We start from the raw sequence: 16,899 nt of genomic DNA on the forward strand, positions 1-16,899 counted from the left end.
AGCACACAAAGTGTTCCTCCGGCAAACGGGAGTTGCATAATCTCATAGTCATAGGAACATGTATAAGTCATGAAGAAAGCAATAGCAACATACTAAACGATCGGGTGCTAAGCTAATGGATTGGGTAATGTCAATCAGATCATTCACTTAATGATGTGATCCCGTTAATCAAATAACAACTCTTTGTTCATGGTTAGGAAACATAACCATCTTTGATTAACGAGCTAGTCAAGTAAAGGCATACTAGTGACACTTTGTTTGTCTATGTATTCACACATGTATTATGTTTCCGGTTAATACAATTCTAGCATGAATAATAAACATTTATCATGATATAAAGAAATAAATAATAACTTTATTATTGCCTCTAGGGCATATTTCCTTCAGGCGGCCCAAGGCAACGTCGTGGTGTGGTGGAATTGGATGTTGGGCAAGGACCTCACCGTCAAGCCGTATGTATAGTGCATTAGGAGGGAGGGAGCCGTTTGTTTGAAGCAGCGAATTAAAGCTCCATATATCTCTTCCTGGTTTACAGGTTTCTTCTGCTACTATATCTGGGATACTATAATTGGAGAAATGTAAAAGACCGACTCCATGGGAAGCAGATTCTTAATTCCTTCCTGGACTGGCCATGCCACGGCTGAGGGGTAAAACTGAGCATACCTAAAAATTAAGGGCAAAATTGAGTAGTGGGTTCGAGTTAAGGGCATAGATGTAAATGTCCCATTAACAAATGGTGGCTGATCTAAGGTGGTCAAGCGAAGAACACTTATTTTTCTTCACAAAATTCCTGTGGCGGTTGAGCTACATAGAACCCCTTATCCTCATTCCTCCAATATTGCTTTGAGATGTGTGCTCTCCAACTAACTTACTATATAAAAACTTCTCTTTTTTCTCTCAAATGATACAACATATGGACTTCAAACTTTGCAAATCAAACAAACTTTAGGACTCGAATATGTGAAAAAATTTCATGTTTTTTTATTTGACATAGATATACAAAATGAGACTTTTGTATTTTAAAAACTATTTTAAGCATTTAAAATGCATGAAAAAATCCGAAATTTTTCCCATGGTGTAGATAGAATGTTTTGTCTTCCTGGAAAGTTTGAAGTTTATATTTTCGTTTGAGAGAGAAAAAAGACAACTACATGGACCGCGACGCAGAAACGGATGGGTAAGCTAAAGGGTACCATGTAGCTCGACCTACAGTAAACTATACTCTTATTTCTTCCATGGCGACTCAAAAGCTATGCTTGGCATTCCCGTGGCTTTTTATTTTTTCATTTGTAGATATAATAATTGGGCCAGCAAGCTTTTTTTAAGAGTGGTGGCTTTCTTTTGCTTACCAGAACTAGAAGATTTTCCGATCTAACTAGATTGTGTAATTGAGTACAGTAGCATAACAAGTGCAAACTGAACCAAAACTCTTGGATGTGCTGCAAGTGAGTTCCTGTTTCTCTTTTTGTGAGCTCAAGTGAGTTCCTGTATTGGCGCATGAAGAGCTTGCCAAACCAACAACAGCAATAAGTATGATGTAGTAGGAACATAGTCCGGCCTGTAGATGGATCTATACTGCTAATGAATCAACAAACTAAAACTCGATAAGAAATTTCTAGTAAGACAGCTTGATTGCTCCCGTCAACCTGCATTACTGCCATGGTTTTCACATTCAATGACAATTCGCTGAAATTCACCGAATTTCAATAGACACTAAAATAATTACGTTTCGGCCAAAATATTTCAGCAATTCCAGTAGTGCATAGGAATTCAATTATTTTCGAAAAAAATCAAATATTCAATTGAATTCAAGTGAAAATTTCGGTCATTTGGCCGAAATGCAAACCGAAATCTTGGAAATTTCAGTTGGGGCTGAAATTTATCTGAAACTCAAATTGAAAACCATGATTACTGCAAGTAATAAATCATACAAATGGTGACAATACAGCTTAATAGGAGCTACAAATTAAGCTCCAACTGAAAGAACTATATGTCGGTATTACTAAAGTTTAATTACCCACACCCCAATATTAAGGGGACGCATATCCCAAATTATCAATTGAAAAAGACATTACGGTCTTGCTAACAAGTGACAATAGAATATTTCAAAAGCATTTCACATGCAACTATCTAGGAGTAAACGATAACAAACCATACTAAAATGACACTGTCAACTGATACACAGTACTACCTAGCTAGTGTCAAGCAAATGATGCTCTCCGTGTAGTAGCACGGACTCCAGACTCCAAGCAGACCAATATATATTCCATGCCTTGCACGGGTATAGCGCTAGCTCTTCGATTCATTCCCAGAGGGATCTCGACGTTGTAGTTGGAACACTGTCTAGCCTATAAATGGATCTGTACTGCTAATGAATCAACAAACAAAAACTTGATAAAAAATTTCTAGTAAGTCAGCTTGATTGCTCCTGTCAACCTGCATCACCACCATGGTTTTCACTTTCAATGGGATTTCGATGAAATTCCCAGAATTTCAGCAGACACCAAAATAACTACGTTCTGGCCAACATATTTCAGCAATTCTGTAGTGCTCAACAATTCAAATATTTTGTTCAAAACATCAAATGTTTAATTGAGGTCGACTGAATATTTTGGCCATTGGCCGAAATGCATTTTTTTCTGATTTCGGTTTTCAAAAATATTCAGTGAATTTCATTTATTTCGGTTGGTGTGAAATTTTTCTAAAACTGAAATTAACAACCATGATTACCGCTTCAAGTCGTATGAACTATAACAATACACCTTGCTAGGAACGACAAATTAAGCTCTGACTGAAAAAACTATATGCCGATATTACTAAAATTGAATTACACACACACCAATATTAAGGGGATGCATATCCCAAATTCTCGATTAAAACTGGCTAGACATTACAGTCTTTGCTGACAACGAAATGTTTCAGAAACATTTTATAGGCAGCTATCTAAAGTACTACCTCCATCCCAAAATATAACACGTTTTGGTAGGCTAGTTTAGCCTACCGAAACGTTATATATTTTAGAACGGAGGTACCGCGCTACACCATCCATATCCAGGTGATGTCAGCAAGTCCATCAACACAACTCGTTCGTCCCATAAGCCTAGTGTCCGCGCGTTTGCACTTTAGGTTTTCTATTTTTTTAAAAATAAATTTGCAGGTCTAGATGCAAAACATAAATAGGTATATGTCTGGAAACACCACTTCTCGTTTGACTTGCAGCCCTGATGTTATTCACTACAATCCAATTTGCACGGGAACCTAGCAGAAATACAAACTAATTAATATTCTAGTCGGCTCGGTATACATAGTCGAAGGAGGCTACTAACTTTTTGAGTCGGTTACTTAGGTAGAATCGATGGAGATTGTAAATTGTTAATTCAAGAACAATTGAGAAGCTAAACGGTTCCTCGTCCATCTCAAATGATATGAGTATTCACTTTGGTTGATTAAAGACGGTAGATAAAACCTCCTCCAGACCTGTTTTGTACTAGTGAGTAAACATACACTAGTTAGCATTTCGCTAAAAACCCATGTTAGTTTAAGTGTTATATGCTAAAAATACGACATTACCTTCTAAAGTACACATGTCGTGAGAAAAGCTTTCCTATGCTGCATGTTATATAGTGTGCATAGATCCACTTTCAACTTTGAAACAAAATGAAACATGACAATACTCGATAAAATTATGGTTATACGCCTTTTATTAAAAATTTGAACTTTGCATATTTTGTGTCCAAGCCTATTCTTAGATGGTCCTGTTAATCTGATTTGTCCAATCTCTTCGGCATTTGTGTCTGCTCATGCATATCTTTCAATATTTCCCTCGTACCCACTTTCAACGTGTGCTTATGCTATGGTCCACCGTTGTCAACTCATTTAATGAGTGTCTGCTCATGTATATCTTTCAATATTTCCTTTGTATCCTCTTTGAACGCGTGCTCATGCTATGGCCCATTGTTGTCAACTCATTTAATGAGCATCCGCTCATGTATATCTTTCAAAATTACCGTCGTATCCTCTTTCAATTTGTGCTCATGCTATGGCTCACCGTTGTCAACTCATTTAATGAGCGTTGATTTGTAATGTCCCTCCCAGTCCTGGTCGGCAAATCCCATTGGACGGTCATAACATCCAATTGTCCACCAATCGCCCAGTGGTAATGCACTAAGCGACATATCGGCCAGTCTGATTAGCCAATGGCTATCCCTGTTTTGGGAAGCTTCTTCTGTCCGGTTTTTATTGGTTTCGGGAATCTTCTCAAAGGTTCCGGTCCATTTTTTTATTCCTTTACAATTTTTCCTGGGTTTCGTCAAATATGTCCAATTATTTTAAAAACTATTTAGATTTGTTTTTCAAATATTTACAATTCCAAAATATGCTTGCATTTAGAAAATGTTCACAATTTCAAAAACAAATCACGTTTTTCACTTTTTCAAGAACCGCTCTTTGCTCCGAGTTGTAGTCGCTTGAAAAATCTCGAAAGAGGACTAGTACCAAAGTAGTGAATGCTAAAGGATTACTGTCGGGGTGCCATCTAGTGGAGGAGGAGCTCAATTTATTCGTATGCTCATTTGGCCTCTTGCAATTGGGGATTTTGAAGAAGGTGCTTAATTTCTATTAGGAGGAATTTGGTCAATTTGAATCCCAACTTCATCTCTACCTAGTCTATTTTTTGTGCACCTTAATAGTGTGACGTCCCTATGACTAAACACATAGCAAACATAACAACTTAAAATCAAAATCATCCTAGTTTTTTCCCTTTTTGCTTAGGGGTCCTTCGACCACCTTTCTTTCCATTTCGTTGGATTGTTATGTTCATACAACTCATGCACAACATTAAAATCCTAATTACGTGATATTAACACAGACAACCTACTCTCATGATTTTTCATTCAACACCTTTGGCAATGAATGACATGCTATGGTTGTTCATTAAAATAGAAAGATGTTGAGCGTCAGCCGAACCAAACGTCAAGTTCTTCCATAATCTTCTGCATGAGGATGGAAGATATATCACTTAGGTTATTGGAAACCCCATATTATGTCTCTTCCAAATCTTGAACGAGATACGAATAATCATGGAAACACTAGCTTTTCTAGGTTGCATTATATGCAATGTGCACACACTTGACGAGCATAATTATTTTGAAACGGATGCAAACACCAATTAATGATGTTTGCACACATGTGCATCAACACATGCTCATGTTGAAGGTAGGCTTACGGCACCAAGACGATATCACATGCGACCAAAACCCTTTTAGTAAAACGACAAATCTATTAATTGAAGGTGGGTAACTATGTGGCACTCCTGTTTGCATGAAATGTAAATTGTGGATGCAGTAAGGCCAACCACAAATTTGAAGGTTGTCCTTCGTCCATAGGCGATTCAAGACCTCTAACCATCCAACCATTCCAGAACTTCACAATTTGTAAGAATGATTTGCTTTTTTACATGTCCCACATGAAGAGTATCTGCGTAACACGTCAAATGAACTATTTCATGCATCTCTAACCACACAAAATCTCCTAAATATGGCCCTAAAGTGTTGTGCTTTTGTAGGCGGAAGCGGCCTGCTAAGACACAAGAGTGGTGAAAAGGTCAACAAACTATTGCTTCGGTACAACCCCTTAAAAGTTCACACGAACCTTAAACTTGCTTAAAAAGAGTTTTCTCGTACATTCACGATGAACAAATTCGAATCCATATATTCTGCCAATGGATAAAACAAGAGAAAACAGAGCAATCATTTTTTTTGTGGAAGGGGTAACTTCTAAACTCACTAACCAATGGTGGCTGATCTGAGGTGGTCAAGGCAACAACACCTATTTCTTCCGTGGCGACTCAAAAGCTATTCTTGGCATTTCGGTGGCTTTTTGTTGATTATTTGTAGAGATAATAATTGGTTCTAGAAGTTTTTTTTACGGGTGTTGGAAGCTTTTTTTAGTAGTGATGGTTTTCTTTTCCTCACTAGAACTACAAGATTTTCCAATCTAACTAGATTGTGTAGTTGACTACAGTATCATATTAATTAATATTTTTTAAGAAGGAGGATGACCCCCACATTTTTGCATGAGGGCAATACAAGCAGCCATTTTATTAATTATTCATCAAGACCTTACAAAAAAAGTACATCAATAAATCTGAATCCATCATCTTGACAACAAATGTCGCTACTCCTATTAACTTGATGAAGGGGTGCAAATTGTCGGGGCCGCATACCCAGAGCTCACACCAAAGCTCAACATCTAAAGTCGGAGGCCCCGACCAAGCCGAATTGCCGGATCTGGGTTAGAACCGGTCCGGCTCACTCTCAACGGGCATCGCATGCGCACGCTGCAGAGGTCGTTGCCAAACTGCAAACTGAGCCAAAACTGTTGGATTCGCTGCAAGTGAGCTCCTGTTTTTCTTTTTTTCAGCTCAAGTGAGTTCCTGTGTTGGTGCATGAAGTGCTTGCCAAACCAACAACAGCAAACATAAGTACGTTGTAGTTGGAACATACTCCGGCCTATTAATGAATCAGTACTGCTAATGAATCAACAAACTAAAACTCGATAAGAAATTTCTAGTAAATCAGCTTGATTGCTCCAGTCAACCTGCATTACCGCGAGTAAGAAATCGTACGTTAGCAGTACACCTTACTAGGAGCGACAAATTAAGATTTGAGTGAAAGAATTATATGTTGATATTACATAGATACATACACACCAATATTAAGGGGACACATATCAAGATTCTAAACTAAAACTAGCCACACATTACAGCATTGCTGACAATAGAATGTTTAAGCATTTTACATGCAGCTATCCACACTAGTAGAAAACAGGGCTTTGGTCCAGGCCGGGTTAGCCCATTAGTCCCGGTTTAGTCCAGAACCGGGACCAATGTGGGCATTGGTCCCGGTTCGTGAGCCCAGGGGGCCGGCCGGGCCACATGGGCCATTGGTCCCGGTTCATCTGGACCTTTTAGTCCCGGTTGGTGGGATGAACCAGGACCAATGGGCCTCGCTCCTGGCCCACCACCATTGGTCCCGGTTGGTGGCTTGAACCGGGACGAAAGGCTCCCCTTTAGTCCCGGCTCATGTCACCAACCGGGACCAATGAGGTGCCTATATATACCCCTCGCTCGCGAGCAGAGCACCCTAGTGCTCTGTTTTTCTCTGGCCGAGGGGGAGAGGGCTTGGTGGTGCTCTAGCTCACCTCCTATATAGACAAGGTGTTCGATGGAATGCCCGAGCCACACTACTTAAGCTTTCTCCTCTCCAAGCTCGACCTCCAAGCTCCATTTTCCATAATATTTGTCTAGGTTTAGCGGTCTGTCACGCCCCTTCCCCGTCTTCACCGTCGTCGATCACCCGCGCCGAGCTCATCGCCGGCACCACCGTGGTGAGCCTCTTGTTCTTATCTTCTTTCTGAAAGGAAAAATATTCTTACTTGTATGTTTACATAGATACTTGTATTATTTTCTTACTTTTATGATTGCATCTTATATAGTGCGATGGTTTTGGTATCCGCCCCCGTCGGCCCTCGTCTTGTCTATGATTCGGATGTGGTATATATATATTATCTTTATAACTATTGGTTCATTTATTGTTTATGAAAATTATGCCGACCAATGTGACATAGATTTTATTTATGTAGGATGTATGTGAATCGGAAATGCCAACCGACTCTATTGTCGAGAGGTTAAATTGAGTTGAAGAAGAGAGCAATTTGTTGAAGGAAAAAATTAAAAAAATTGAGGAGGAGAAGATGATACTGGAGTTGCATGTTGCGGATGTCATCGATGATCACAAGATCAAGATGGATGCAATGCGCTTGAAGATTAGAAAGATTATAAAATATGTCATTCATACCGAGGCTTGGTATCATTATGCCGTTGGATCAATTGTTACCTTGGTTGCGATTATGATCGCATTTGTTTTCGCATTGAAATGTTTTACATAGTTTCAATGTATGGTTTAATTAATTAGATGCTCTGGAGAGCTATATGTTGTTAGATGAGAACTATGTATGCACTTTGGTTTTAATGTGATGATGAACTTCTATTAATTTGGACACTTAATTATATATAATGCACGCAGATGAACCGGCAATGGATGTACGGTGACAGACACACCTGCGAGTACATTAAGGGCGTGCATGAGTTTCTCGATGCGGCTGAGGCAAACAAGCAGAATGGTTTTATGTGTTGTCCATGCACTGAATGTGGGAATACGAGGTCTTACTCTAACCGGAAAATCCTTCACTCCCACGTGCTTTACAAGGGTTTCATGCCACACTATAATGTTTGGATGAGGCACGGAGAAATAGGGGTTATGATGGAAGATGGCGAAGAAGAAGAGTACGATGACAACTATGTGCCCCCTGAATACGGTGATGCTGCAATGGGGGGAGCTGGTGAAGATCAAGAGGAACCAGACGATGTGCCCAATGATGCTGCAACGGGTGAAGTTGCTGAAGATCAAGAGGAACCAGACAATGTGCCCGATGATGATGATCTCCGCCGGGTCATTGTCGATGCAAGGACGCAATGAAAGTCAAAAGGAGAAGCTGAAGTTCGATCGCATGTTAGAGGATCACGAAAAAGGGTTATACCCCAATTGCGAAGATGGCAACATGGTACCGTACTGGAATTGCTGCAGTGGAAGGCAGAGAATGCTGTGGCTGACAAAGGATTTGAGAAGCTGCTGAAAATATTGAAGAAGAAGCTTCCAAAGGATAACGAATTGCCCGACAGTACATACGCAGCAAAGAAGGTCGTATGCCCTCTAGGATTGGAGGTGGAGAAGATACATGCATGCCCTAATGACTGCATCCTCTACCGCGGTGCATACAAGGATCTGAACGCATGCTCGGTATGCGGTGCATTACGGTATAAGTGTTGGAAATATGCCCTAGAGGCAATAATAAATTGATTATTATTATATTTCCTTGTTCATGATAATCGTTTATTATCCATGCTAGAATTGTATTGATAGGAAACTCAGATACATGTGTGGATACATAGACAACACCATGTCCCTAGTAAGCCTCTAGTTGACTAGCTCGTTAATCAATAGATGGTTACGGTTTCCTGACCATGGACATTGGATGTCGTTGATAACGGGATCACATCATTAGGAGAATGATGTGATGGACAAGACCCAATCCTAAGCCTAGCACAAGATCATGTAGTTCGTATGCTAAAGCTTTTCTAATGTCAAGTATCATTTCCTTAGACCATGAGATTGTGCAACTCCCGGATACCGTAGGAGTGCTTTGGGTGTGCCAAACATCACAACGTAACTGGGTGGCTATAAAGGTACACTACGGGTATCTCTGAAAGTGTCTGTTGGGTTGGCACGAATCGAGATTGGGATTTTGTCACTCCGTGTAAACGGAGAGGTATCTCTGGGCCCACTCGGTAGGACATCATCATAATGTGCACAATGTGACCAAGGGGTTGATCACGGGATGATGTGTTACGGAACGAGTAAAGAGACTTGCCGGTAACGAGATTGAACAAGGTATCGGTATACCGACGATCGAATCTCGGGCAAGTACCATACCGCTAGACAAAGGGAGTTGAATACGGTATTGATAAAGTCCTTGACATCGTGGTTCATCCGATGAGATCATCGTGGAACATGTGGGAGCCATCATGGGTATCCAGATCCCGCTGTTGGTTATTGACCGGAGAGCATCTCGGTCATGACTACATGTCTCCCGAACCCGTAGGGTCTACACACTTAAGGTTCGATGACGCTAGGGTTATAAAGGAAGTTTGTATGTGGTTACCGAATGTTGTTCGGAGTCCCGGATGAGATCCCGGACGTCACGAGGAGTTCCGGAATGGTCCGGAGGTAAAGATTTATATATAGGAAGTCCTGTTTCGGCCATCGGGACAAGTTTCGGGGTCATCGGTATTGTACCGGGACCACCGGAAGGGTCCCGGGGGCCCACCGGGTGGGGCCACCTGCCCCGGGGGGCCACATGGGCTGTAGGGGGTGCGCCTTGGCCTACATGGGCCAAGGGCACCAGCCCCTAGAGGCCCATGCGCCAAGATAAAGGAAAAAGGGGAGAGTCCTAAAGGGGGAAGGCACCTCCGAGGTGCCTTGGGGAGGATGGACTCCTCCCCCCCTCTTGGCCGCACCCCTTTCTTGGAGTAGGGGGCAAGGCTGCGCCTCCCCCCTCTCCCCTGCCCCTATATATAGTGGAGGGGAGGGAGGGCATCCATACCTGAGCCCTTGGCGCCTCCCTCCCTCCCGTGACACCTCCTCCTCTCCCGTAGGTGCTTGGCGAAGCCCTGCAGGATAGCCACGCTCCTCCATCACCACCACGCCATTGTGCTGCTGCTGGATGGAGTCTTCCTCAACCTCTCCCTCTCTCCTTGCTGGATCAAGGCGTGGGAGACATCATCGAGCTGTACGTGTGTTGAACGCGGAGGTGCCGTCCGTTCGGCACTAGGATCATCGGTGATCTGAATCACGACGAGTACGACTCCATCAACCCCGTTCACTTGAACGCTTCCGCTTAGCGATCTACAAGGGTATGTAGATGCACTCCCCTTTCTACTCGTTGCTGGTCTCTCCATAGATAGATCTTGTTGTTACGTAGGAAAATTTTGAATTTCTGCTACGTTCCCCAACAGTGGCATCATGAGCTAGGTCTATTGCGTAGATTCTTTGCACGAGTAGAACACAAAGTAGTTGTGGGCGTCGATATTGTTCAATATGCTTGCCGTTACTAGTCTTATCTTGATTCGGCGGCATCATGGGATGAAGCGGCCCGGACCAACCTTACACGTACGCTTACGTGAGACCGGTTCCACCGACAAACATGCACTAGTTGCATAAGGTGGCTGGCGGGTGTCTGTCTCTCCCACTTTAGTCGGATCGGATTCGATGAAAGGGGTCCTTATGAAGGGTAAATAGCAATTGGCATATCACGTTGTGGTTCATGCGTAGGTAAGAAACGTTCTTGCTAGAAACCCATAGCAGCCACGTAAAACATGCAAACAACAATTAGAGGACGTCTAACTTGTTTTTGCAGGGTATGCTATGTGATGTGATATGGCCAAAAAGGATGTGATGAATGATATATGTGATGTATGAGATTGATCATGTTCTTGTAATAGGAATCACGACTTGCATGTCGATGAGTATGACAACCGGCAGGAGCCATAGGAGTTGTCTTTATTTATTTGTGACCTGCGTGTCAACTTAAACGTCATGTAATTACTTTACTTTATTGCTAACCGTTAGCCATAGTAGTAGAAGTAATAGTTGGCGAGGCAACTTCATGGAGACACGATGATGGAGATCATGATGATGGAGATCATGGTGTCATGCCGGTGACGATGATGATCATGGAGCCCCAAAGATGGAGATCAAAAGGAGCAAAGTGATGATGGCCATATCATGTCACTATTTGATTGCATGTGATGTTTATCATGTTTATACATCTTATTTGCTTAGAACGACGGTAGTAAATAAGATGATCCCTTACAACAATTTCAAGAAGTGTTCTCCCCTAACTGTGCACCGTTGCGACAGTTCGCTGTTTCAAAACATCACGTGATGATCGGGTGTTTTATTCAGACGTTCAAATACAACGGGTGTTGACGAGCCTAGCATGTACAGACATGGCCTCGGAACACATGCAAAACACTTAGGGTTAACTTGACGAGCCTAGCATGTACAGACATGGCCTCGGAACACGGAGACCGAAAGGTCGAACATGAGTCGTATAGAAGATATGATCAACATGAAGATGTTCACCGATGATGACTAGTCCGTCTCACGTGATGATCGGACACGGCCTAGTTTGACTCGGATCATGTAATCACTTAGATGACTAGAGGGATGTCTATCTGAGTGGGAGTTCATAAGATGAACTTAATTATCCTGAACATAGTCAAAAGACCTTTTGCAAATTATGTCGTAAGCTCGCGCTGTAGTTCTACTGTTTAGATATGTTCCTAGAGAAAAATTAGTTGAAAGTTGATAGTAGCAATTATGCGGACTAGGTCCGTAAACTGAGGATTGTCCTCATTGCTTCATAGAAGGCTTATGTCCTTAATGCACCGCTTAGTGTGCTGAACCTCGAACGTTGTCTGTGGTTGTTGCGAACATCTGACATACACGTTTTGATAACTACGTGATAGTTCAGTTAAATGGTTTAGAGTTGAGGCACCAAAGACATTTTTGAAACGTCGCGAAACATATGAGATGTTTTGAGGGCTGAAATTGGGATTTCAGGCTCGTGCCCATGTCAAGAGGTATAAGACCTCCGATGACTTTCTTAACCTGCAAACTAAGGAGAAAAGCTCAATTGTTGAGCTTGTGCTCAGATTGTCTGAGTGCGACAATCACTTGAATCGAATGGGAGTTGATCTTCCAGATGAGATAAGTGATGTTTCTCCAAAGTCATTGCCACCAAGCTGTTAGAGCTTCGTGATGAACTATAACATATCAGGGATAGATATGATGATCCTTGAGGTATTCGCGATGTTTGACACCGCGAAAGTAGAAATCAAGAAGGAGCATCAATTGTTGATGGTTGGTGAAACCACTAGTTTCAAGAAGGGCAAGGGCAAGAAGGGATACTTCATGAAACGGCAAATCAGCTGCTGCTCTAGTGAAGAAACCCAAGGTAAAACCCAAACCCGAGACTAAGTGCTTCTGTAATAAGGGGAACAACCACTAGAGCAGAATTACCCTAGATACTTGGTAGATAAGAAGGCTGGCAAGGTCGATAGAAGTATATTGGATATACATTGTGTTAATGTGTACTTTGCTAGTACTCCTAGTAGCACCAGGGTATTAGATACCGGTTCGGTTGCTAAGTGTTAGTAACTCGAAACAAAAGGCTACAGAATAAACGGAGACTAGCTAAAGGTGAGCTGACGATATGTGTTGGAAGTTTTTTCAAGCTTGATATGATCAAGCATCGCACGCTCCCTCTACCAAAGAGATTGGTGTTAAACCTAAATAATTGTTATTTGGTGTTTGCGTTGAGCATAGACATGATTGGATTACGTCTATCGCAATACGGTTATTCATTTAAGGAGAATAATGGTTACTCTGTTTATTTGAATAATACCTTCAATGGTCTTACACCTAAAATGAATGGTTTATTAAATCTCGATCGTAGTGATACACATGTTCATGCCAAAAGATAGTAATGATAGTACCACCTACTTGTGGCACTGCCACGTAAGTCATATCGGTATAAAACGCATGAAGAAGCTCCATATTGATGGATCTTTGGGCTCACTCGTTTTGAAAAGTTTGAGACATGCGAACCATGTCTATTGGTGTATATGCATGAAGAAACTCCATGCAAATGGACCATTTTGACTCACTTGATTTTGAATCACTTGGGACATGCAAATCATACCACATGGGCAAGATGACTGAAAAGCCTCGTTTTCAGTAAGATGGAACAAGATAGCAACTTGTTGGAAGTAACACATTTTGATGTGTGCAGTCCAATGAGTGCTGAGGCATGTAGTGGATATTGTTATGTTCTTACTTCACAGATAATTTGAGTGGATGTTGAGTACATTTGCTTGATGAATCATGAGTCTGAATTATTGAAAGGTTCAAGTAATTTCAGGGTGAAGTTGAAAGATCGTCGTGACAAGAGGATAAAATATCTATGATATGATCATAGAGATGAATACCTGAATTACGAGTTTGGCACAGAATTAAGACATTGTGGAAATAGTTTCACAACTAATACAGCCTGGAACACCATAGTGTGATGGTGTATCCGAACATCATAACTGCACCCTATTGGATATGATGCATACCATGATGTCTCTTATCGAATTACCACGATAGTTTATGGGTTAGGCATTAGAGACAACCACATTCACTTTAAATAGGGCACCACGTAATTCCGATGAGATGACACCGTATGAACTATGGTTTAGAGAAACCTAAGCTGTCATTTCTTAGAAGTTTGGGGCTGCGATGCTTATGTGGAAAGATTTCAGGCTGATAAGCTCGAACCCAAAGCGGATAAATGCATCTTCATAGGACACCCAAAACAGTTGGGTATACCTCCTGTCTCACATTCGAAAGCAATAAGGGATTGTTTCTAGAATCGGGTCCTTTCTCGAGGAAAAGTTTATCTCGAAAGAATTGAGTGGGAGGATGGTGGAGACTTGATGAGGTTATTGAACCGTCACTTCAACAAGTGTGTAGCAGGGCACAGGAAGTTGTTCCTGTGGCACCTACACCAATTGAAGTGGAAGCTTATGATAGTGATCATGAAACTTCGGATCGAGTCACTACCAAACCTCGTAGGGTGACAAGGATACGTACTACTTCAGAGTGGTACAGTAATCCTGTCTTGGAAGTCATGTTGCTAGACAACAATGAACCTACGAGCTATGGAGAAGCGATGGTGGGCCCGGATTCCAATAAATGGCTCAAGGCCATAAAACCCGAGAGAGGATCCATGTATGAAAACAAAGTGTAGACTTTGGAAGAACTACTTGATGGTCGTAAGGCTGTTAGGTACATATGGATTTTGAAAGGAAGACAGATAATGATGGTAAGTGTCACCATTGAGAAAGCTCGACTTGTCATTAAGATGTTTTTCGACAAGTTCAAGGAGTTGACTACGATGAGACTTTCTCACTCGTAGCGATGCTAAGAGTCTGTTGGAATTATATTAGCAATTACTGCATTATTTATGAAATCTTGCAGATAGGATGTCAAAACATTGTTTCCTCGACGATTCTTGAGGAAAGGTTGTATGTGATACAACCGGAAGGTTTTGTCTATCCTGAAATATGCTAATAAGTATGCAAAGCTCCAGCAATCCTTCTGAGGACTGGAGTGAGCATCTCGGAGTTGGAATGTATACTTTGATGATGATCAAAGATTTTGGGTGTATACAAAGTTTATGAGAAATTTGTATTTCCAAAGAAGTGAGTGGGAGCACTATAGAATTTCTGATGAGTATATGTTGTTGACATATTAATGATCAGAAATGACATAGAATTTCTGGAAAGCATATAGGGTTATTTGGAAAGTGTTTTCAATGGAAAACCTGGATTAAGCTACTTGAACATTGAGCATCAAGATCTATAAGGATAGATCAAAACGCTTAATAGTACTTTCAAATGAGCACATGCCTTGACGTGATCTTGAAGGTGTTCAAGATGGATCAGTCAAAGAAGGAGTTCTTGCCTGAGTTGTAAGGTATGAAGTTAAGACTTAAAGCTCGACCATGGCAGAATAGAGAGAAAGGAACGAAGGTCGTCCCCTATGCTTAAGACATAGGCTCTACAGTATGCTATGCTGTGTACCGCACCTGAAGTGTGCTTTACCATGAGTCAGTCAAGGGGTACAAGAGTGATCCAAGAATGGATCACAGGACAGCGGTCAAAGTTATCCTTAGTAACTAGTGGACTAAGGAAATTTCTCAATTATGGAGGTGGTAAAAGAGTTCGTCGTAAAGGGTTACGTCGATGCAAGCTTAACACCTATCCGGATAGCTCTGAGTAGAGATACCGGATACGTATAATGGAGCAACAATTTAGAATAGCTCCAAGTAGAACAGTTATTTGGAATAGCTCCAAATAGAACGTGGTAGCTGCATCTAGGAGATGACATAGAGATTTGTAAAGCACACACGGATCTGAAAGGTTCAGACCCGTTGACTATAACCTCTCTCACAAGCATAACATGATCAAACCCAGAACTCATCGAGTGTTAATCACATGGTAAATGTGAACTAGATTATTGACTCTAGTAAACTCTTTGGGTGTTAGTCACATGGGGATGTGACCTTGAGTGTTAATCACATATCGATGTGAACTAGATTATTGACTCTAGTGCAAGTGGGAGACTGTTGGAAATATGCCCTAGAGGCAATAATAAATTGATTATTATTATATTTCCTTGTTCATGATAATCGTTTATTATCCATGCTAGAATTGTATTGATAGGAAACTCAGATACATGTGTGGTTAAATAGACAACACCATGTCCCTAGTAAGCCTCTAGTTGACTAGCTCGTTAATCAATAGATGGTTACGGTTTCCTGACCATGGACATTGGATGTCGTTGATAACGGGATCACATCATTAGGAGAATGATGTGATGGACAAGACCCAATCCTAAGCCTAGCACAAGATCATGTAGTTCGTATGCTAAAGCTTTTCTAATGTCAAGTATCATTTCCTTAGACCATGAGATTGTGCAACTCCCGGATACCGTAGGAGTGCTTCGGGTGTGCCAAACGTCACAACGTAACTGGGTGGCTATAAAGGTACACTACGGGTATCTCTGAAAGTGTCTGTTGGGTTGGCACGAATCGAGATTGGGATTTTGTCACTCCGTGTAAACGGAGAGGTATCTCTGGGCCCACTCGGTAGGACATCATCATAATGTGCACAATGTGACCAAGGGGTTGATCACGGGATGATGTGTTACGGAACGAGTAAAGAGACTTGCCGGTAACGAGATTGAACAAGGTATCGGTATACCGACGATCGAATCTCGGGCAAGTACCATACCGCTAGACAAAGGGAATTGAATACGGGATTGATAAAGTCCTTGACATCGTGGTTCATCTGATGAGATCATCGTGGAACATGTGGGAGCCATCATGGGTATCCAGATCCCGCTGTTGGTTATTGACCGGAGAGCATCTCGGTCATGACTACATGTCTCCCAAACCCGTAGGGTCTACACACTTAAGGTTCGATGACGCTAGGGTTATAAAGGAAGTTTGTATGTGGTTACCGAATGTTGTTCGGAGTCCCGGATGAGATCCCGGACGTCACGAGGAGTTCCGGAATGGTCCGGAGGTAAAGATTTATATATATGAAGTCCTATTTCGGCCATCGGGACAAGTTTCGGGGTCATCGGTATTGTACCGGGACCACCGGAAGGG

Source organism: Triticum dicoccoides, chromosome 2A (genome assembly GCF_002162155.2).
Source record: "Triticum dicoccoides isolate Atlit2015 ecotype Zavitan chromosome 2A, WEW_v2.0, whole genome shotgun sequence".
Classification (NCBI taxonomy): domain Eukaryota; kingdom Viridiplantae; phylum Streptophyta; class Magnoliopsida; order Poales; family Poaceae; genus Triticum; species Triticum dicoccoides.